The sequence below is a fragment of the Anas platyrhynchos genome, chromosome 1, assembly GCF_047663525.1.
Source record: "Anas platyrhynchos isolate ZD024472 breed Pekin duck chromosome 1, IASCAAS_PekinDuck_T2T, whole genome shotgun sequence".
NCBI lineage: Eukaryota > Metazoa > Chordata > Aves > Anseriformes > Anatidae > Anas > Anas platyrhynchos.
This window is the reverse complement of record NC_092587.1, coordinates 124,149,543-124,173,685: the sequence shown is the minus strand read 5'-3', so window position 1 is coordinate 124,173,685 and position 24,143 is coordinate 124,149,543. Positions and strand designations below refer to the sequence as shown.

The window sequence follows — 24,143 nt, the reverse complement described above, 5'->3', positions numbered from 1 at the left end:
ATGTAAGATGTAAGCAAATTTCTCCTAGAAAGCAATTGGTAACCAGAACAGAATTTGAAGAGCAAGCACTCATCAGAAACAGAACCTAGTATTACAATTTCATTATACCTCATTTGCATCTTTTAAATGCAAATTAAAAACAGGGGAAATGCCAAAGATCCCTTCATGAATACAGTTGGATCATAGCTTTAGCAATGGACAGGTTCCAAGAAAACGCTGTGGTATGACCAGCTACTATGACAATCAGAGCACTGTACAAAGGGAGTGGAAAGAGTAGTACATAGACAATAAAAGGATGACAGTCGTAATACTACCATAAAATCACATTCCTGTTCAAGTGAACAAAACCGCAACATGGACATCATAAAGATACAAGATCTTCAACTCTGTACCCCATGTAGTTGCTGTTAGTCAAATCTGTTCTGGCAACAGCAGACTAAGAATGAAGACAAGCTCAAAAACTGAACACACATAATGCCTTGGACTACGGTATTTTCCATGAAGAAGTAAGACAACAATGGAGAGGGATTTTCACATGTGCAAAATGGAAGCCTGCAAAATACCGCATACACCTAACCTAGCTGCCTTTACTCTGTTCTGGCCACGCTTATTTAGAGAAGAGAAGTGAACAAAGTTGTTCAATGTTACCTCGGAGATTCAACAACTGCGATTCAAGACTAGATCACCATAGAGACTAATAATAAAAAAATCCTTCATCACCGCACTGCAAAATGCAGGCAAAAATATACCAGACAACTAAAATCTCTTTAAGAGTTTAATTCCTCTTCTGATACCTATTAAGATTCACAGACAAAACTGGAATATTCAGAAGATTAATCTAGCTGTTATTTTGGTCCTAAGGGTTAATAATACTCAACAATCAAGACACTGGACAAGTCCAAAATGCAGCTAGATTTGTCCAAGTGTAATTAGCATACCAAATTTACATGAAGCTTCCAGATTGCCCCCATTGCAGTAAAATACAAGTCTGCTATTAGAGCTCCATCCTTTGTTTTGTGGCTGGCTTTCTAATTTTTCTCATTCTCCTTCAGCTTTGCAATGCACTTGGGACTGACCTTAAGAACATGTTAAGATAGCGCTGTCTTCTCAATAAAAAAAACAGGGCAAGATTTAAGACTTTGTAACACTTAAATGAGAATGTAAAGATGTAAATTATGAAGTGTCAGTATGGACTGAATTCATCTGTTTTGAAACACTACAGCTCTAACTGCACGTAACACCATTAGTACTGCTTGTTGATTATTCATTAGATTTGTCTAAATGATTAAAAAACATCTTTTAATCTGGGCTTGAAGCTGGATGGGGCTTTCATGAGGACTGGGAGATATTACAGTGGTTCTGTGCATGCAGTACTTTCCCACCAGTAATACAAGGTGAGTTGCACGTGAAGCTCACTACTTTAGCAACTAACTTTTCTGCCTGTAATGCAAGCTCAACACGTAGCCAAGTTCTTACTGGCAACAGCCCATATGAAAAGCTAGAACTGCTTAACACTTATCAGGACCAAGCAGGATCATGAAGCTGCATTACAAGACGGATTTTCATCTACAAAACGTCCTTTATCCTGACATCTCAGATTCTGGCACTCCAAGTCACGCACCCCACCTTAAGAAACCTGTTTTGAATTGCCTCTGTTACTTGTTTTTGAACACAGGTATATCATGAATAGTATCTACCCCATGTTTTTCAGTAATGATATCTTGTTATTCAATCCTTGTTATTCAAGATCCTACTATAAATAGCTGCTAAGGGAGAATACAAGCCTACAAGCCAACTTTTTTTCCCCTCCAAGTATGTATATATATATTTCAGTATAAAGTAGAAAACAAAATTATCTTATTACACTCTTTTCCTTGAAGCTCCTCAAAACCTTCACAATTCCTAAGATGTCAGGCTAAAATTCTTTGGCTATTAACTTAATATAAATATAAACATAATATTTATGTTATCAGATCTCCTTCTTCAGTAAAACCTACATCATCTTGAAAAAAAAAGCTGCAAACTGGAACAGACTACCTCAAATTTGAAATTGAATGTCCGGGTTTGTTTTTTTTTTCACTCTACAGCTATGCTATTAAAAAGCATACAAATTAGAAAGGCATTTTCCAAGTTGGCGTCATTTGCATTTTCTACAACCGGTTGAAAGTGTTAAAATGTTTCATACCAACCACTAGATGGCTCAAATATCTCTTTCCATTTGACAAGCTTATGCAATTTCAAAAGATTGTCAAGTTCATATCGTGTATTCTGCTACTTACATGCCCTATTTTATGATGAGCAAAATTTCAATTATATTTGACAAAATATTAATTTACTGATAGATAACTCAGAAGACAACAATGTATCTTTTGTACCATTTTACATAACAGATGAATAAATATGTTGATGATTTTTTAGGCTTGTTTCTTTTAGGCGATCAAGAAAGGAATATCCTACCCATCTCACAAACCTGCCGTACTGACCGCAATAACTGCTTCATAGCCGCTCTGAAGCAGCAGATGGAAACACATCTACAGCAATCCATGTGCTCTGCTCTCCAGGCCAAATTCACAATAAAGCCTTTTTCTCCATCTTCAAGCACGTAGCCAGTGCCTCCAGCAGAAGGATGGCTGAATCAGACCACCGTAGTAACACTCAACCTAAAAATACAGTCTCAGAAAAATACACCCATCCTGTGTAACAAGTTACTCACGTTCAGACTTTAAAACTGCCGTATCAGATTGAGTCTAGAAATGTATAGCTGCCGTATCTGGGTGAAGATATTTGCACCAGTAATGGCCTTAATCTGCCACCAGAAGTTGAGACCCAGTTATCAACTCCAAAATTGTATTTTCTAAATACTAGAGTATACAAGGAAGTTATGTTTGCAAGAGAACAGCAACACATCTAGAAAGAAAATAGAAAAAGAGGCCAAAGAGCCCATGGTCAGCCTCCAGGCAGGACCTTCCAGCTGACAAACGAAGAGGAAGGCTTTTGCCACAGCTTCATAGCACTGCAGATTTAGTAACAGCCCCTGTCCAGCAGTACCCCTCATCTTTGCCAATACTATCATTTGTAGGGTACTACAGTCAACTGGATGCCAGAACTGATCCAAGTTATTAATATCTGGATAAAACAGGATTATTTTTAACTGGATCAGTTTCCCAGTCAGGTTCACTGTGCAGCACCCCCTCCCCCCCCCCAAAGAAATGCATTACTGCAAGTGAAAAAGTGGAACACAAGTGACGTGTAAAAGCTCTCTGAACCTACACTTGTACCAATAAAATGCTTATCAAACCTACACTGAGTTTTCATACAGGAAGAGTGAAATCCTAGATAAAAGATTTATGCAGTAAACCTGCATTTAAAAAAAAAAAAACAAAATTAAAAAAGCAATGCTTCCTTATTACCTCCTCAGCAGCATACAAATATTTGACATGAGAGAAATCAAGTGTTGTGGTTCAGTAGAAGATGGATAAAAATATGAAATAACATCACAACTGGCCTATACCGGCCTTCTCCATGCAAATCCTTGACCACTAATACACGTAGGCAAATACACCATTTCTTCTTCATGACTGTAAGGGGCAGGGCCAAACGTAGTTAAAATAATCCCGTGATTATTAGAAAGGTGGTAATATTTAGACAAAACTCAAGAGTACATCCTAGCATACTAAAATAAATAAAAAGCATAACTGGAGCAAGAAACTTCCCACACAGTTGGTGGCAGTATGAAGGAAGAGTGCTGAAAGAGATGAAGGTCAGCACCCTTCATAAGACCAGTCACTACTTTCCATTCCCTTACTATTGCCAGGAATCGAAGCCTTTGATGACACATTAAAATTGCCTCCAGCAGGACTCTGAAGGCCACTTCAAATCCCGGTCGAGCCCGGCCCACAGCACCTCAGAAAACCTAACTGGGACAACAAGGGGGCTGGACAGCTGGGGCTATGTCCTGGGGCCACAGGGTGTGTCAGCCACGTGTTCAAAGCAAAACATTTCTGTTCAAATATAAGAATGCTTATTTATTTACTAAAATAAATAAATAAATAAATAAAGATGAAGTTTTGACACTCTTGTCCCTAATATTTCCTCCTGACACTACTCAGTGTATAGTAACAATTCCCCGGAGAGCACCTACTGCATAAAAATTCCACTCAGGCTCTCACGCATGAACAGCTATGGCCCTGTGGGAGCTGACAAGCTCTAGCAGTTGCAAACTATTTGGGAGGAAGAGGGGAGGGTTCAAATGATTTCTTTTTTTCGTGTTTGTACAAATATAAATGAGAGCTACCCATCTACAGGTTCTCTGTATTCCCAGCATCTGCAAAAGCACTAGGTCCCTGCAAGTGGTGCACTACAAATGAGCAGCATTAGCTTCCGCTTATTCAAGGCCTTTAAGAAAATTTTTAGTACCTTGAAATCCATTACATTTATACAGGATCTTTAAATTACACCTGTATAAGATACATCTGGCAAGACCCTGCTTACTGAGCATTGATCACAACAGTCTGAAACTGTTAATGGGCACGAGCCTGCTCAACTCAGCTGCAACATGAAAGCAATTAATATATAAACATCATTATTCCTGTGACAAATATAGTCTGGCATTTGTAACAAATTAATTCATTTAACATCTTGGTAAACAACTACAAAGGAATTTCCATCTCATCTCTAAGTTTATCTTTTCAGAGTAAGTACTGCTAAAATACACCCAATACCTGTAGAAGAAAGGTGGCCAAATTATCTTCCCTATTTCAATAAAAATACTAATTTTTTTTCCAAATACGAAAGACAAGGCAACCACAGAGGGTTTTCAAAAATTAAATAAAAGGTTGCCACTGATTTACATAAAAGTGAGCTTTAAGTAAACTTAAATCAAAAATTACACATCACATGAGAAACTCAAACACAAGTGCCAAGTTACTTGTGTAAAACCTGAGCCTAATGAGTATTTTAAGTAAACCATCATCACGACTCAAGGGTTATTGTCTTTCTTTTTTTTTTGTCCATTCCTTAGCATCTCCAGCTATACACTTCACCAGTTAAGGAAATGGTCCACACACAAGAAGTATGACAGACTAAACACTTCACTCAAGGGTAATAAAACCAAGTTTCATGAATCAGTAAGTTCAGCTGCCAATCTTTGTTTCAGGAACCATGACCAACAACTGGTAGCCGAACAGTTCTTCCACAGAAAAGCACTTCTGATTCTTAAGAAGAAGAAGAAAATAATAATAAAAACATTTAAAATCTTTTTTTTTTTCCTCTCTTTACTAAGTCTTAGAATGTGTCTCAACAGTATCCTGGGCTGCGTTGGGCAAAGTATTGCCAGCAGGTGGAGGGAGGTGATCCTTCCCCTCTGGTCAGCCCTGGTGAGACCACCCCTGGGCTCCCCAGTACAAGACAGCCATGGTCATACTGGAGAGAGTGCAGTGCAGGGCCACCACAAAGATGATAGAGGGACTGGAGCACCTCTCCTGTGGGGAAGAGGCTGAGAGAGCTGGGGCTGTTCAGAGGGGGCTCAGGGGGATCTCATAAATAGGAGGGAGCAAAGAGGACGGAGCCAGGCCCTTTTCAGTGGTGCCCAGCACCAGTACAAGAGGCAGTGGGCACAAAGTGGAGCCCAGGAGGCTTCCTCTGAGCAGCAGGCAGCACTTCTGTGCTGTGCGGGTGAGGAGCCCTGGCACAGGCTGCCCAGAGAGCTGGGGGGGCTCCTCCTTGGGGATCTCCGCCTGGGCCTGGGCCTGGCCCTGGGTAGCCTGCTCTGGGTGGCCCTGCTTGGAGCAGGGGGCCTCCAGGGGTCCCTGCCAACCTCAAATATTTGGTGATTCTGAAAGTAACGCTTATTCGTGTATTACTGCAACACCTTTTTTTTTTTTTTTTTGAAGATGACGTTTGAACAGTATTTCTACAATGTTTTATTCCCTTTTATATAGTACAAGATCATCACTATTTCTACCCATCATCTTCAAAACATTTCAAACAGAACAACTAGCATGGAATTTTGCGTTCTTCATTTGCCATTTTTTCCACCCTTTTCCAGCAAAGGTAGGAGTCCCACTGAGCTTACAAGTAGCACCATTATTTCCCTGTCAGCTTCTCACTGCTGGAGAATCACTACTGTGTTGGGAAAAAAAAAAAAAAAAAAAAAACACTGAAAATCATTAATTATACAGCTGCTCTACCTGAGGCACTCCACATAAAATGGGAGTGGACAAACTGAATCTAACGAGGCAGGAATGACTACAAAGTGATACAAATACATGCATGGAAACCGGTAAAAAAACAGAAAAGGAAAACAGCCACAGAATTGTCCATGGTTGCTCACTTGAATCTTAAGTCACGCTGCACTGAGCAGAACACACTTTAATGGGAAATTTTAAATTATTATTTTATTTTATTTTTTTTTACTAAATTCACTAAGAATAGAGTTGCTACTTGTATGTTCTTCTTTCCAGCTGAATAACTCTTGCACCTATTAGATGCCTTCGAATGAATTTCATCAAAAGCAAGATGACCCAAAGGTGAAAGGTTTGGGAAATGTCACAGAAAATAGTTACTGGACACAGAAAAGAGCCTCCAAAGCAAGGTCTGCTTTTAGAAAGCAGTCAAAATTCAGTTTCCCTTCTTTGGGAAGACAGACTTAGCCCATCAGCACAAATTTAGAGCAAGTGTGTGCTTATCTTGCCCAGCAAAGATGTCGATGGGGAAAAGATGTCATTCGGGATGCTTCACCGGGACAACCAGAGGAATTCCAGCTCATGTGTGCTTACAAAGAGACGTGGGAAAAGGAAGGACAGGAGGTGCTAAAGGACAGCAGACACAAGCCTGTCATTACCCAGGCTTCGTTAGCTCTAGTTAAAAACAGTTTGTTCTATAAACTGCAAACTGAACAAAATCCCACACTTGGAACAAAATTCTGAGTATCAGCTTTACGAATAAAATTTCACTCCTTGTTTCAACCTTGACTCTTTTTTTTTTTTTTTAACATTAGTCACTGACATTTAAAAATGGAAAATTTAAGTGGATAGCATGTTTTGGATAGATATTTTATGTATTAATATATCAAATAGTAAAATAAGAAGGTGTAATTTTTAAGATTTAATCATTTTAAGCAATGAAATGTAAGATCATTGATTAATGGTTGCTAGTTAGGTATCAATCAATTATTACTGAAAATGATTTTCTAATTAAGACAGTAGATGGTTTAATAGTAATCGCTAATTGGTGTTCTAATTGGTGATTTGCCGTTTTATTTGTTAGAATGTACAAATACTTAAAATAGGATCCAACAGACGAGCCAGCAGGCCCGCATGACAGGCAGCTGGGGGAGCAGACAAGATGGCCAGCAGCCAAGAGCGAGGCAAAGCAGCTGGGCAGCCCACCAACCATTCCCACAGAATACTTCAATTCCATCAAATCATCATTTCTCGGCAGAAAACCGTACATCAGTAAATTTTCAGCCTACTCGGTGAATATATATGCTAGTGAGTTTAAGAGCCTTCAATTTCTGAGGACAAAACAAACAACACCAAAAAATACAAACAAGCCAAATGATAGGACACTTCCTTCACTCTCCGTTATCTCCTTTGCTAATTCTTTGCTGCACTACTTAGCTCTTTCTTCATTTCCTCCAGAAGTCAGCCTTCTTTCCCTCAACTAATCCCTCTTCTTACTGTTACATCACCGCTGCTGTGTCTGATACTGCTTAAATTACTTCCAATCATTTACCTTCTGGAAAATCAACTCTGAAAAGCTGCTAACAGGAACATCACAACTGTCTTGAAGAAGGAGTCCACTAGTCTTTCTTAATTCTGACTACCTTTTCCTCTGAGGATAACTTACGGGAAACCTCTCAAAGTTGTTAGCTTTAAAATCTTTTCTTCTGGGGCAGTTTATTGCTAAACTTGATTACTTACATAGTTACCCGATAGCCTGAAGGAAAAGGGAAGAAAGGACAGAAGAAGAGGGCCAATTAACCAATTTTTTATTATGGGGATTTTCTCCTCCTCTGCATTAATTTGACATCCTTTTATATGACTCTAGGGAGCTCTTATTTAAAGATACCTTGCTAAGTTGAGTTCCACAAATTAATTTTACGCTAAAATAGCTTCTCCTCAGTGTGCGCGGATACCCCCTTACTCTTGTACTAAAAGTCTGCAGAATCCCTTTCTAACCCCTATACATCATGCATGTTGATTCATCCTCCTTCCTGTCTCCTCTGCAAATAGTTCTCGGATACACTTTTATCATTTGTCTGAAATTTCATTCTGCTGTTCTCTGTTTGAGAGGAGGATGATTAGATTCTAGCAAAATGTCAAGATGAACTATACTTACCTTTTATATAATAGCATGCTTTCCAGTACAGTCTTCTATATTATTCTTTATTAAATTGAATATTTTGTTTAGCCTCTAACTTTTCCTCATACTCTTTACTTCTGATACTCAGGTCTGTTTCTTGAACATCATCAGTGATGTATACATGAGTTAAGTGTATATAAATAGTTTTAAATACTCCTTCCATTTAAAAATCTCAGCATACCCCATGAAATCCCACCTGCTTCTCTGTAACCAATGCTTTTGTTTTGGTTTGGTTTTGGTACTTCAGATATTCCAGCATTCAATATCTAAGATTTACTTTCTATTTTGGAATACTGATATTCACTTTCACTTCAAAGTCATAAAAAATGTTTAATGCCAGCCCCAAACTCCTCTGTAAGACACTGTCTAATGTACGTCAATTAGATTTAATCAAGATCAAAGGATATTTTCCCCCTTAAAGACACAATAGACAACAATTTTCTATTACTTCAGAGAACATGAAGGACTGCTTAAATCTATATTCTGTATGCCACTTTTCATCTTTTTTTGAAAAAGTGATTCCTCTCCAATGTATGCAGTATCTGCTGACCTTCTAACTTAAAAGTAACATTCTCAAGGAAAACTTTGTTTATTTTATTTACACATTCTCTTAAGGTCCAATTATCTACTACAATGGAATTTCCATAAACAAAATCATTCTCTAATTGCAGGTATCAAAAATGAAGTAAATTAGTACCCACAGAGAGACAAAGATACTTCTATTGTATGAAGAGAATTATGTGGACAGCTTCATTAATCTATGCAATCATGGCTTGTGGTTAGTAGATCTCAACACAGACAGGCATAAATATTCAATCTGGAAGTTATCAATGCACTTAAAAGACTGTACATTTCTTAACCTAGGAAGAAACCTCTCTCAAATGTACAAGAGAACGAACACTACAACGTGAAGATTACGTGAATTCATTAAGTGTTTAGTACTGGTCTGCTAGGAAGAATTCCCACCATCAGTGCAGTACCAATGTTAAATCGGTTTATCTACAAGAAGGGCACCAGAGAAGACCCAGGAAGCCAGCAACCTGCTAGTCTAACCTCAGTACCTGAAAAGGTTATAGAGAAGATTATCCCAGGTGCCACTGAAAGGCATTTAAAGAATAAAGCTGTTATCAGGAATAGCCAACATGGGCTCATGAAGGGAAAGTCCTGCCTTAGCAATTTGAACTCCTTCTAAAACACACTCACCCACACAGTGGATGAAGGGAAGTTGGTGGACATGATCTTCCCAAATTTTACTAAGGCCTTTGATACCATCCCTCACAGCATCCTTCCAGACAAATTGTCCAGCTGTGAGTTGAACAGGTTCATGCTATGCTGGGTGATGAACTGGGCCAGGGGAGGATCTGAGCAAACACAAGGAAAAATGTATTTACTGTCAGGGTGGTCAAACACCAGAATGGGCTTCCTAGAGAGATGGCCAATGCCTCGTGCCGGGTCACTGTTCACAAGACAAATGGACAATGCCCTCAGTAATGTGCTTTTAGTTAGGCCTGAAGTGCTCAGGCAGCTGGATTTGGTGATTTCTGAAGGCCCCTTCCAACTGAACTATCCCGTTCTGTCAAATAAAATTAACTCCTTGGAGACAGACAAAGGGCACTGAAAGGCTTGATCTCACAGACAGCAAATATCACAGACAGGGACCCTAAACAAGTCTTTTCCAGATCAGTTTTTGCCATGAAGAAAGGGAGAATTAAGAGCTCATTTGCTGGAATGTCTAGCTTGTATTTGATGCCTTATGGACACTTTTAAGACAAGAAGTCTTGTGGAACGTGTTATTTTTAACATGCTCTCGGCATTATACTTGATCCTTTTCTTAAGCAAAAACATCCACAGCAATTCTGCTTTAGGAAGTCCATGCCATATTTTGTTGGTTAACATGGTAATTAAATACCTTATTCTGCATCAGTGGGTAGATAGATTGCACTTCTCAACTTCTCTTATGATTTCACAGAATGCTAGCTATACCACTCAATCATTTTTAAACCTGTTAGTGCCTTCACTAAGATTGGCCTCCAATAAATAGATTTATCACGTCGAAAATTCAGATCCTGTTCAGTAAAGCAAAGGGCATCCTCAGCCTAACACACTGTTTCAGCCTCCTTTGCCTACCCAAGCCCTAAGAATTAGAAAACTCTGCCTATGTGATGTGCATGGGGTGAAAGGAATAAGGTAGAAGGTCCTAATTGGCTTACTTCCATTTAAATGAAGTGGGAGTTACTATACCAAGAACTTTGTTTAACTTCACTTTAGGACTTCATGAGTATTTTGTGTAATTCACCTCCATTCAGAGTTCTGTGCCTGATTCTTGTACACGGTCACTCACCATTCCTAAACATGAAGCCTACCAACCTGACCCAGAAGTACCATGCTTCTGGGTTTGATAGCCCAGTCCAGCGAATTGCTGCTCATCTCACACTTGACCGACACAGCACGGAGACAGAAGATTTTGTTCAACTTAGGACAAAGTACTCCTTTGTCAACGTGGCAGATCACATTCTTCCCAACAATTACAAAACTGCCAGCTACTTTGTTTTAGCTAATAAATGAGTTACCATGAGCAGTGCTTCAAGACAGTGCTCCAATACCTCTGTGATTCACTGTGTTCCAGCCAAAGAACAAGGGAAAGTCATATCCCTGGCACCTTCCCCCTGAGCCTGAAACAAAAATATCTCAAGATACATCTCCTAGTTTGTAGTTACATGCTGTTAAGACTGAAGAGAAAAAATAAAATAAAATAAAATAAAATAAAATAAAATAAAATAAAATAAAATAAAATAAAATAAAATAAAATAAAATAAAATAAAATAAAATAAAATAAACAACCCTAGAATCCCAAGAGGAGATAAAATGAATGTTTAGAGAGGTTAGTGGACAGGGAACATGGAAAGACGTCACACGAATTTGAAGCTGCATGTCTGTGTCAAATACCACAATTATCAAAAGCACTGAAAATAGCATATAAAATATATATATATATTATTTGTGTTTTGTTTTTTTTTGAGGCATTTTTCTTTTGCATTATTTTTCCAAGGCTGCTCTTGATCCTCATTCTCAGTTCAAAACTATTTGTCACCCAGGTTTATCTTGATCTCAGAAACAACATTCAGCATCTGTTTTGCTTCAGTCTTCCCTTTCCTCAAAGCCCAGCTCAGAAATATTCTCCAGCAAGAAGTAACTGTATGTCCTCTTTCTATAAAATCCAGTGTTATAGCCATCATGATCCAGGAGAGACTCCTAAGGAACGCTTTTGAATGCTTTTGACATCAATGCACAAGGAAGAAACTTTAGAAAGCAAAAGGCTGACATTTCTCTGAAATATATATTGTCTGAAAATAGTGAAATGGAAGTGCTTTCAAAAGGACCTTTTCTTCCGAGCTTATTCACAAGCTCCACACAGACAGAGGGCTCTGTTTGCCTAAATTTTGAGATCAGAAACAGAACTGAGACAGAGTTATAATGCTCCATTATGAACTGGATGGATGATTTCATTTGTGTTATTATATTTTTATGTATTTCTGAGAAAGGACGGGATAAAGTGTGCTGAAATTTTTGTATAGCTCCACAGAGTAATTCTGTTCTAGACATCATCCCGTGATTGCATTTCACCAGAAAATCATCCTTGCTCTCCAAAATGTGAAGAGTATGTCACCAAATGGAAACATAACTCTAAGTAGGTGATCTTGTGGGGTGAGGGGGCGGTTTTCAAAAAAAAAAATCCAGCAGTAACATTTAACTTTTAAAATGTTGCTGAGTTACTGCTAAGAGTAACTTCATTCATTTTCTATTATTGCTTTAAGCCTTCCCTTCCCAAGAATACCCTCCCAACCTCCAGTGATTTGTGGTTCAGAGGTTTCTAAAGCCAGACAAAATGTCTTCATATTTAATTGCTCTTAATGGATTTTTCTTCCCTGAATTTGTCCAGCTGCTTTTTGAAATCATTAAAACGCTGCAAGTCTGCAGCAGTCCGCAAAACTGATGAAACTTTCTATAAAACCAGCGATATGAGAACTTCCAGAAGATGCAGTAATAATGTATTTCCTGCAGCAGATCAGTTGAAAACAGAACAGAAAACATCACCGTCACCACCAGTCCTGTTTGAAGAGATTCCCCTTTCGTTGCAACCACCACAGAATTCCTTCCCTTAGTTCTAATGAAAAGGGTAATTAGGAATGATGATCAGTTTATGTTCCTCTTTCTTTTCCAAAAATAAAGATCAAGTTCACTGCAAAAATGACTGCCCCCTCCCCCTTTTGTTTTGTGCAGACAATGGACAGACAAGACAAAAAAACAAAACACTTTACTGGATGCTGTTTGATCCATCTCGTCTTCTCCACTTTTTACCAGGATAGGCACCAAGTTTTTCAGCTTGCTTAGTTTCAAAAAGAGTTCACAAAGTTCTGATCACATCTTTAAGATAGCTGGCAATGGATTTGTTTCTGGTCACAAGAACCAGAGCCCAACAGATAAATTTATGAAATGGATCCTAATTCCACTGCCTGGGAGGGGAGGAGAAGAAAAGAAAAAAGCCAACAAAAACCTCAAATCCTTTAAAAAACACGTTCCGCAGTATTGGTGTAGCAACTGTATCTGTTACTACAGTTTTAGTGCTGTCTTTCTGATGACCATGAGAATTTAGAGAGAAACAGCTAGAATAATTCCTATGTGATAGGCCTACACAGACAGAAAAAACACTAACTAAAAATCTAACCAAGAAAGGAAGACTGAATGAGTGAGCCAGGAACATTCATTTTGGCTGGTATTACCAGATAAAATTTAACTGAGGAACCTTCCAGTCTTGCAGCAAAAAGAAAGGGCTGGGAGAGAAGAAAACAGAGTGAAAGTTCCCTAACTGACAGCTGTTTCTCCCATACCTGGGATGTTGGACCTCTCAGTCTTACTCCTCTGGCAAATTAGATGAAAAAAATAATGCAGTGACCAATCAGTTGTACAAAGCAAAATGACACTTAGGAATTAAATGCAAATTATTTGAATACAGCAGCCCAGAAATGTGGTACGGTTGACAGTCCCAGGTTCTTCTGAATACCAACAAACCCCTATCTGCTTACTATAACTTTGCAAGCTACATTAAGAACAGACAATCAAGTTTTCTAGAAGGCCGCAGACATTCTCAGCACACAGTTTAAAATACTTTTGCTTGAAAATATCTAGACTCAAAGGTCTTGTTTTGCTTTCTGTTGCTGTGTTCTAGCTTTTGAATCTCCAGGAACTTCTCAATACCTGGCTCTCCCTTCAAGGAGGGCACTCAGAAGGTAAGTTTTCGTCTCAGCAGTTTCAGCATTGATCTCACTTGAGACACTCCATGAAGGCAATCAGACACGATAAGAGTAATTCTTGCTGAACCTTCATGCAAGTAAACACCAGAGGCAGAACTGATTTCTATTTCTTCTCTAAATATTAATCCTTGTAATGCTGCTTCACAAAGTGGAGCACAGCCGCAATCAAACAACTCTAAAACCATTTCAGATTACTTGCCTTTTCTTCAAAGGATGGGCTAATAAGCCTCACCTAAGCTACTCACAGGCTCTTTAAGGAAGAGACCCCAAGCTCTGCATCTCCCCATCCTCCCACCTGTTACCTTCTCCATCTATTGCACTAGATTCCCCTGCACTTCCATCACTCCGCCCTCACCCCCAAAGAAGAGAGAACACTGGGGCTGTATCCCTGGGAAAAGGAGGAAACCAAGGGGCAGAAATATCACCAAGGTAATGTTGCATCAAATGCAGCAGAATGCTTTCAGCAGCCGTATAAGAAAAATCAGAACTGAAATGTCAGTCCTGGAGAGAGCAAATTAAGAAACAACAACTTTGCAAAATAAAAGTTTTTAAAACTAAGGAAATATTTCATCTCTTAAAGAAAAATGAGTAAAAGTTTTAAAGGTCAATTTCCAAAGAAACCAAATGCCATTCGTTACTGAGCCATTGTATCTACTTAGAGCTTATGATCAAACATGAATCTACAAAACACGAGTAAGAAGTGTGGCGTGTTTTGTTTTTACCTTTTCTATGCAACTTAAAAGCAATCACATGGAAAATGAAGGAATTGTACCATTTCTGTGGTATCTGCAAGCGACAGGATACTTTGGAAATGGCAAGCATCACAGCCATTGTCAATACAGTTAACAGTCAAATAATTTCCTCGCCTACGGAAGATTTGTCCTCCATTCAAGTCAGAACTGTTCTACTCTGTTAAATATGCCTCTCTCCAAGCAATCAAAATTGATGAGTTTCTTCACTGCCACACTACAGTATGCCTTGTATTTTAGCATCCTACATTCTCATCACAGGGACTGGAGAAAGGAAGCATGCTATTATTCTAACTATCAGTAGATGAAGGATGACAGCTTTTTTTTATGCACAAAGGAAAAGTTTTGTGATAGGAAAATTCAACATATGCATGAAAAGCTTTACTGAAAGGACTTTCCCATCAACCCTGATGGTACTTACATCATTTCCACCCAGAATATTTGCACTTCTAGACACGGATCACACATGCAGAGGGTAACTGCATTCCTAATGAATTTCCAGAGTGAAGCATCAACATTAGAAAAATGTTATGAATATCATTTGGAAACAGATACCATGTTGGGGGTAGGAGGAGCAGGGTTTACTCTGAGATACCATTTTGTCTTCTCCCTCTCCTGACTCAAGCAAAGTTTCTCACTCCTCTTCCACCATTAACATTCCAAGAAAGTTACAGATTTGCTAGAGTTTCATCAGTCCTCATAGATCCATTGATTAAAAAGGATTAGTGATTTAATAAATGAATATGCATTACAAAAATTCAGAACTGCAGATCTGGAAATAATTTCTTTATTATTATTTTGTGCAATGGCAAAATATTTCAAAGAAAGAGCAACATACATGCTCCATGAAGGAACTAATATTTGTTGTGACCCAAACAGGTAAATGGCTTGTACGTGCAAAAGAGGATTCCTCAGTATTGAATGACGGGGCAATTTATCAGATTTATCTGGAGGTCAAAAGTAACATGTCAAAATTTATTAGTTAAATTGGCTGATCTCATTCTTTTTCAGATTTTACACCTACTCTTGATTCCTTTCGAGCTGAGGCAACATGCGTGCTCGTCATTCCTGTTGCATAAACCAGTTAATATGCATGTTAATTATCAGGGCCTTGTACAATTTTACTTTACACAAAATTGGACATGCTGCATTATTTGTCTGCATTAAGAACAGTGAAAAAACAGTGTCCACTTCTTTCTCTGGCATGGAACTACCCGAGAATTCAATGTTTTTGCTAGCAGAGGGACAATTTCACACAAACCCACTATAAAACAGAAAAAACACCCCCCAAAGACGTAACTCCTAAGATGCATTACCACTTAAGAAGTATCTAGATAAATGTATCATCTTTTCTAAAATAGTGATCAGTTGTGCTTTAGTCTCTAATTAACAGCGTGAAATGCAACACATTTTCTTTTTAATCTTTCTAGGTGTCATTCATTTAACAACACATTTTATGAAAAAATACATACACTTCTCTCAACTCTGCTTTACAAGAGATAACTTTTATTTTTAGCATTCAATATTAAAAGATTTTTTTCGTGAAACCCAAATACACTTATTCATTGGCTCTATTTTCTGTTTATTTTATAGATGACAATACATTATTGGTAATAAAACCATCATTACCTTTCCAGCATTCCAGAGATTCTCCTTATTTATTCATCATTTTCTCTGAAATATTTTGGAAGCATACACATAATTCTTCCTACCCTTAAGACAGAATTCTAGTTAGCCTTCGTAAACTCAGTTTGCATTTAAGAATCCCAGTCTAAAATCTTAGAGCCATCAAAGTAAATGATTACACCCATGGGACGCTGAAATAACCTGATTTACAGTGTCACCAAAGAAATCTAGTATTTTGAGTATCTACATGTAGTATTTTGACACAAGACAGAGATTATATGGTGCACAGTTTATAAATGTAGTCTTTCAATTCAGCATACCTCATACCATAATATCATCTGCAAACTTACTAAGGGTGCACTTGATCCCCTCATCCAGATCATCGATGAAGATATTAAAGAGGACTGGCCCCAGCACCGAGCCCTGGGGGACACCACTAGTGACTGGCTTCCAACTGGATTTGACTCCATTCACCACAACTCTTTGGGCCCATCTACCCAGTCAGTTTTTAACCCAACAAAGCGTGCGCCAGTCACAGCATCCTGGCTCGTATAAGCAGTGTGGCCAGCAGGGCTAGGGAAGTGATCGTCCCCCTGTACTCGGCTCTGGTGAGGCCGCACCTCGAGTACTGTGTTCAGTTTTGGGCCCCTCGCTACAAGAAGGACATCGAGGTGCTTGAGCAGGTCCAGAGAAGGGCGACGAAGCTGGTGAGGGGCCTGGAGAACAAGTCCTACGAGGAGCGGCTGAGGGAGCTGGGCTTGTTCAGCCTGGAGAAAAGGAGGCTCAGGGGCGACCTTATCACTCTCTACAGATACCTTAAAGGAGGCTGTAGCGAGGGGGGGGTTGGCCTGTTCTCCCACGTGCCTGGTGACAGGACGAGGGGGAATGGGCTTAAGTTGCACCAGGGGAGTTTTAGGTTGGATGTTAGGAAGAACTTCTTTACTGAGAGGGCTGTGAGGCATTGGAACAGGCTGCCCAGGGAAGTGGTGGAGTCACCATCCCTGGAGGTCTCTAAAAGACGTTTAGATGTAGAGATTAGGGATATGGTTTAGTGGAGGGCTGGCTAGTGTTAGGTCAGAGGTTGGACTCGATGATCTTGGAGGTCTCTTCCAACCTGAATGATCCTGCGATTCCATGATCAGTAAAATACTTTTGCACTTGCTAGATACTTCTTTCCTTGTTTCCTGTAAAGCCCCTTTCTCATGTGACAGAAATCTCTTGTCAACAGCTGCAGAAAAAGGCATGTACATTAAAAATCTTCATCACTTCATTCATGAAAGAAGCATCTGTCATCTTAACGCATTCAACCCCTTGCCACATACTTTCCAGCAAGTTCAGTCCAGAGGGTTAATTTTTACTAGCTGAAGTCCCACTAAGTTAATTTCTGCCACTCTCGAGTTAATGAATTTTTATTTTTCTACTTATCTAGCTTGCCCAGTGATTGTCAGTGCTTCACACACTACGCTGCTTGCCTTGCTCAAAATAACAGACATCCTGGTCCTTTGATAGGAAGTGATATACAGTGCTCCCCTTTACCTGAACAGTTATTGCCCTCCTTGGATTTGTTTTTTTTTTTTTTTTAATCCCTCCCACTGTACACGGTGAATTTATGACACAGGGCTTGCTGCTGGGAAGAAAGCTGGCAAAAATCTCATTGCAGACCTCCCACAATCCCCTCCTGTATTCTTCTATATATACACTTTCCTCCGTTCTCCACATATGCTTGTACCCTTAGTATATGTTTTTACTTTTCTCAGTTTCTTTGTATTCAAATTCTCATCAAGGCTACAGTTTTCATTCTCCCTCTCTCTCTGATTCTTCCTCTAGCCACACTTTCCTCTTCATGTTATTTGCGTAGTTGCACTCAAAGTCTTGCTTTTTTTTTTTTTTTCCTTCTCCCCTCCTCAGGACTCCCCCCCCCCTTTTTTTTTTTTTAAATGGGACTAATAGCTTACCACTCTGTATTATCATTATGTTGTCACCATACGCAGGTTGTATTTCCAGACTACTTTGCTCTCCACGAAGTAGTCTCCTGAACACACCTATCCTTTCTTTTTATCTCCATTATGATGACCTGTCTTTGGTCATCACTGAATTCCCTGTATTGCCCTGATGACACTTACATTTTCAGAAAGAAGTACAGAAGACATTTGAAGATGTAGAGCATTTATAAGATATTAACAAAACAACTCTGAGAAGGGAGACACTATTATCTTTATTAATTTTGGTCATTTTTCACTTGCTGATTCTCTGTTTTCTCTGGAATTTCTATTTTTATTTTAAAACATATTCTGAATTGCAGGTTTTTCATCTTACCCATCTTTGTCAAGCAACCCTGTCTTTCCGCTCTTTCTGCAATGCCCCGAAGTTCAGTAATTTCCCCTTCACTGAGGATTTTTGAAACTTGCTTTCCTGATTAAGTCTTCTTCTAAGTGCTTCTTTGATTACATCTCCTCTGATCAAAGGGACTGTTTCTGTTTTTCTGCTTCTCCTGTACATGTCTTGTGTTGCTACAGGGCAATCATTTATATTAAAGGCTTTGTGTGTCATTTTAAAGTTGTGTTCTCTTGGGACTCTTATGGGGAAGCTTGTTAAGACCGTTCTCCTTACATGGGATACCCATTCCATTAAAAAAAAAAAAAAAATCACTTTCTGGAGAAAAAAAGGAGAAAAAAACTAAAGGCATAAAAAGCAGCATTCACAGATCATATTACTACTGCCTTCTCCAACTTTCGTTTCAGAAATCTGTCTGCTCCAGCAATTCCTGTTGATCCTATACCACTGTACTGTTTCAATTAAACTAAGCATTTATAGCCAATTAAAAAAAAAATAATGGAAGTTTTGATGAATTCTACCTTAAAATGGTGCTTAGTATTTTGAGGTTACTGTAGAAAATAAAACAGTTGTGAGTCAATGAAATGGAAAATTGCTCTGTCTTATAACAGACTCTCTAAGGTGCAAAATGTTCTCTTATTTGTTGTTATCAGTACGTCTAGTAATTGCTTTTTGTCCAACTATTATAAAGGGGGAAATGGACTTACAGTCTGGAGAAAAAGAGATGGTGAAACATCCAAAATTAAAGCATGGAAGTATTTTCAATTGTTTTCCCATTTTACAGCATTAAGAAAACATACCAAAAAAAAAGACATTTGGCCTATCAAAAGGGAAAATGTATAGAGATGAGAAGTCATATAGGAATATTTAAGACAAGCAGCAGGTCCAATTTAAAAACAAACATGTATGGTCTTACTTTTATTTCTTTAGGGGAAAAAAAGCCTTGCTACTAATTAAAAGTGTTTTAGCCATAAGGTTGATAAAACACCCTTTGTAACATTTCTACATAGGTTTAATTATAAAACAGCACTGTAAAAAATTAACTGGCACTAAATTACACTGTGGGGCTACATATCAAAGACCACTGTAAAAATTGCTTTCTGCAATAAGCCAACAACTCAGCACAGACTAGGATCAGATCCTTCTACCATGACAAGCACGCAGTTACACAAGTCTCATTTTCCTGGGTTTCCTAAACAAAATTTTAGTGCTTTATTTTTGAACCTCTGCATTGTTTTAGGTTCTCCTCAGTTTTCGAAGGACTGAAAAAGTAAAGAGGAAATTGTTATTTGCAAATATTGCCAAAATCAGGTTTCTAACCATCACTTATTTTAAGAGATAAACATCAAGAAGGCCATGCACGCAGGATAGCAACCTGAGGTAAACTTTCAAATTTAGACAGGAGTCCTAATATCCAGCAACCACTGGCAGGGAGTACCTGATGGTTGCTTTCCAGAACAAGGCTGATTGATACCTGACCTTGCCACAAAACTCCTATGGGGCTTACTTCCCTCCCTTCAGTTTCATGGCAGGGTTTGGATCTGATGATCTTAAAGGTCCCATCCAACCCAAACTATTCCGTGACTCCACAACTGTCCTTTGTGATGAATTCACATACTCAGAAGCACGTGTGACAGCAGTGCCTTCTCACAACTTGCCCACAGGCCCTTGGATTTGATTAGAATCCTGTCGAAAAAGACATACATGCATTCCCCAGCTATGGAGATAGTAGTAATAGACAGCTTATGGGAACACTGCAGAGAAGCAGCACGCAGGAGCTTCCTGCAGGTAAGATCCTATTTGTCAGGTACGTTGTTTGCCCACACTTTGGCAGCCTGCAGCTACCTGTGGAGCTCAACCTAGTAGGTACCCGTACCAAAAAGTTTTATTTATTCACCATTTGTGTTGTAACGATGACAGGTACGCGATGGCTAACTAACAACACGTGAACACACACCTACCTGCAGAAGGCCACGTAAACATACTTTAAACACGATTATCAAACCAAAAGAGGGCTGCAGTAACAGCACCATGTCAAAGCAGAGGAGATCTCAGGGAAGCAGAGGACAGCCAGGTTCTTCTACAAACCCCTCCCTGGAATCATCTAGTGAGCACTGAAATCTTTCACAGCCCCACATCTGTGTGGGGTTTCTTTCTTTGAAGGTTTCCTCTGCCTCAAGCAAGCAGGGCAATGCAACAGATGCACATATTTTTTGCGCTCGCATGGTCGCTCTATCACATACTGAAATTTGTGTTAGGATAGCCCCTACCAGTACCCAGATGCTGTATAGAAGAGTTCAGTATGATTGACTACATTATAATACAACCACATGAGATGACTAAAATAACTTTTTCCAGGTGCCAGATTTCTGCCATGACGTTTGGATAAAATCAGGAATATCTTGCTCCTTACTGAGCCTCTAATCCTTCCTCCTCAGAATATGTCAAAACTGATAACCATGGCAGACACTTACACTTGGTATCTTTCTTTTTTTCTCAGCAGCATCAAAATCTACAAACTGGAGCTCGAGTTGTTGTCTCCCTCTCCTGAACTGCCCTTCCTATCTGTTCATCCCCCACAGTCCTCCTCACCTCCCCCAAAAATTTTGACACGGGAGTTTTAAAAAGAAATCCGAATGAAGTACACTGCACAGAAGGCACATTTATTTTAGCATAGACAAGAAAAAAACACTGACAAAAGTACTTGAAGAGCTCTATTAAGTTATCTCAGCTTTTATCCAAGTTGAGATATTTACTTTGCCAGATTTCAAGTCAAATACTTTTTTTTTTTTAATGCAGTTAAGACACCACAGTGTCTGTGCAGAACAAAAACTGCAAAAAAAAAAAAAAAACACACAGTAATTTTGTAGGACATTTTACACTGCCCTGTGGGTGCCCAAAGAGATCACTGATAAAAGTGGTCTGTTAAGAAGTACGTGGCATAATGCAACCCAGCTCTTTCAAAACTCTGCATTCAGACACCACTTCTTCAAAATGTTTTATCAGACTGGAGGGAATATTGATCTGATAAATAGCAAAATACGGCACCTTCCCAGTTTTTCATCCCTTCACTTCTTCAACTATAACTTGTATTCAGAATATATTTTCTGAACTTTTTTAGTTTGTTCCATAGGATCAACAAACTGCTTCCTGAATTAACAACAAAACAGCCCACACTCTGAATTCTGAAAAGACAGAAAAACACCTGGTAAAAAATAAAATTCAGAGCATTAGAAAAATCTATGAAAAATGTTTTTTCTTCTTGAAAGAAAAAAAAAGAAAAAGGATAAATTGCAGAACGAATCCATATAATGAACAATCCATCAAAAGAACGATCACTTACCAACCTGATGCAACAGTGAAAACCCAAAGTAGCAAAGTCTAAAAACACTACGTAAGGAGGCCAAAGTACACCCAACGCAAGCTAAAATCTCTCACAAACCTTCTACAAATTTTCTACTTATGAAGCAAAGATACAGGTCACTTACTTCAACCATAGCAACGTGCAGTGCAATACACTAAATAAGTTCAGATATTCAAATAGCTGCAGAACATAAGACTGATCCTGTGTGGTTCCAAACCTGGCTTATATAATAACATTCATGTGATTCAGCAATCTCCATGCATTTCTCAGTTCTTTCACACAGCTCTCCTCATAGCTCACAAACACCACCTTTTCTTCACACCCTTCTCTCTCCTCTTTTCTTTACCATCAGAAATTCCAACAGCTTAATTGACAACACCTAACCTTGAAAGAATTAAGCTAAAAAAAAAACTAATAGAGAATCTTAAAAAAATAAAAAATGCAGCGAACCAAGGAAATCCAAGTTCGTTTTTTTTTTTTTTAAGCATTTGCATATCTCTGTAAAAGTTAATTTAAAAGTCTATAAGAAGAGCATATCATGGAGTGATCAAAAATACACTTATCATTCTTACAGGTACAAGACATTAAGGACAACAAGAAACAAACCCTCTTGGTGCAAAGGGGATGGAGGTGGGAAGAGGGAAAACATCTTTCTCCAGGTCCAACCCAGGCAGCTTCCCACTGCTAACTCCAGACTAACTTCATCACCCATCAAGAATTATGGTTAGCCTGTGGCTTTCAGCACTTTCAGCAAAAAAAAAGTTTTAGCTGAAAAATGGTTTTAGTCCCTTTCAGGCTCTTTTTCATGCAGATAAAAACCAAGAAAATCTCCAAAATAATTCTGATAAAGTAAAAATGAAAAACTACCAAATTCAGGACTAAGTATCAGTAAAGAAACTCATAGCGAGATCAAAAAACATAGTATCCTTGAGGCCAACTTGAAGAGATGGTGCTGTCTTTTTGTAGAAGTAAAAATACTCTTTTGTCAAATCAAGACAATGCTCACATGCTTGCAACTGGAATTGTTTGAGATTATCTCAGCATGGTCAAACTCTTGGGCTACAAACAAGTACCTTAGAGTATTAGCACATTGAATACAAACAGAAATTGCTGCTTTCAACAAATCAAGCGCAGATCACACATTTTACTACCATCCTTGCTCTTGAAATGGAACTGCAAAACAATCGGCATTTGTATTTCTTTTACTTGCAGATGTTATGAGCCATATGAAAGCACTCCATGCCTATAAAATATATGCATTCACATACCTCACCCTGCACACTTATGTTAGGAAAATAATTTACTCATCATCTATCACCTCTCTTAATAGCAAGCCATAAGAATAGAAGCCAGACAAAATAATTCAAGACACAAAATATTCTGAAATGCTTAACATGGGAAGAGTACAAACAATAGAAACAATTACAATAGACATTTAATTAGCTGATAGATTCCAACATTCATTTACAACAATCTTTAACTCTCCCAGAGCATTTAAGAAGAAGATATGAATACTAATTTTGTTGTACTTGTTTTAAAACAGAACAATTATTTCCGAAAATAAACTACTTTGACTCCAAAATACGCCAGTCCAAAAATGGATCTTAACCAATTTCTAGTGGAGCAGGGCAATCACAAGACCACATGAACAATTTCTCTAGGATCCTCTGACTGGACCCCTCTTCCATACACATGGAAACACATGCTGGCTCACTCTTCTACCCGTTATTTACCCTGCCTTTCTCTTCCCACCCTCCCAGAAGGGAAAGGATGTCAAAGGATTTTTCAGAAAATACTTATACTTTTACCTATAAAAAATGCAAAGAACATTGAAAATGTTGTTTTCCTAATGCTTACATATACACTGTACTCATGTTCTTCCAGAGTGAGCCGTCCTTATTTGAAATATGTACTTAAGAACATCTGCTAAAGACCACACAACTGTGTTATGTGCTCTCCTGCACTTGTGACTCAATAACAAGCTTCAAATTATTCCATGTGACAAGACAGCAATGTTACCTATTTTCCACAGTATCACTAAGAAATTTTTAAATTTTATTTATTTAAAGTCCTAATACCTTTACATGGACTTAGAGACATATCTATACTAGCAGGTTTTTCCTCCCTTCTTACCTAAAAACATTCTCTAAGGCACTGAAAGACATATTAATAAAAATAGCACACAACCTGAAAACATTTTTCCTACTGTAAGTCCAACACCCGCACAGCAGCTTTCAAGTGGTTAAGATTCTCTCAACATTCATATGCAAACACAGATATTGGATACATAAGAAAAAAAATGAAGTAATGGGTAATAAAAAGAAAATCTAAAATGTGTCAAGTTAACTGATCTGTCATTTCAGCAAATGGCGTGAAGATTTATTTCCACTTAGA

The 24,143-nt window shown here is 38.5% G+C and overlaps 1 protein-coding gene across 21 annotated transcripts in view; it reads right to left on the bottom strand.

Annotated features, from left to right (window-relative positions):
- Positions 1 to 24,143, bottom strand: part of KDM6A (lysine demethylase 6A) — a 152,342-nt gene that overhangs the window by 82,541 nt on the left and 45,658 nt on the right. The window lies entirely within an intron of this gene.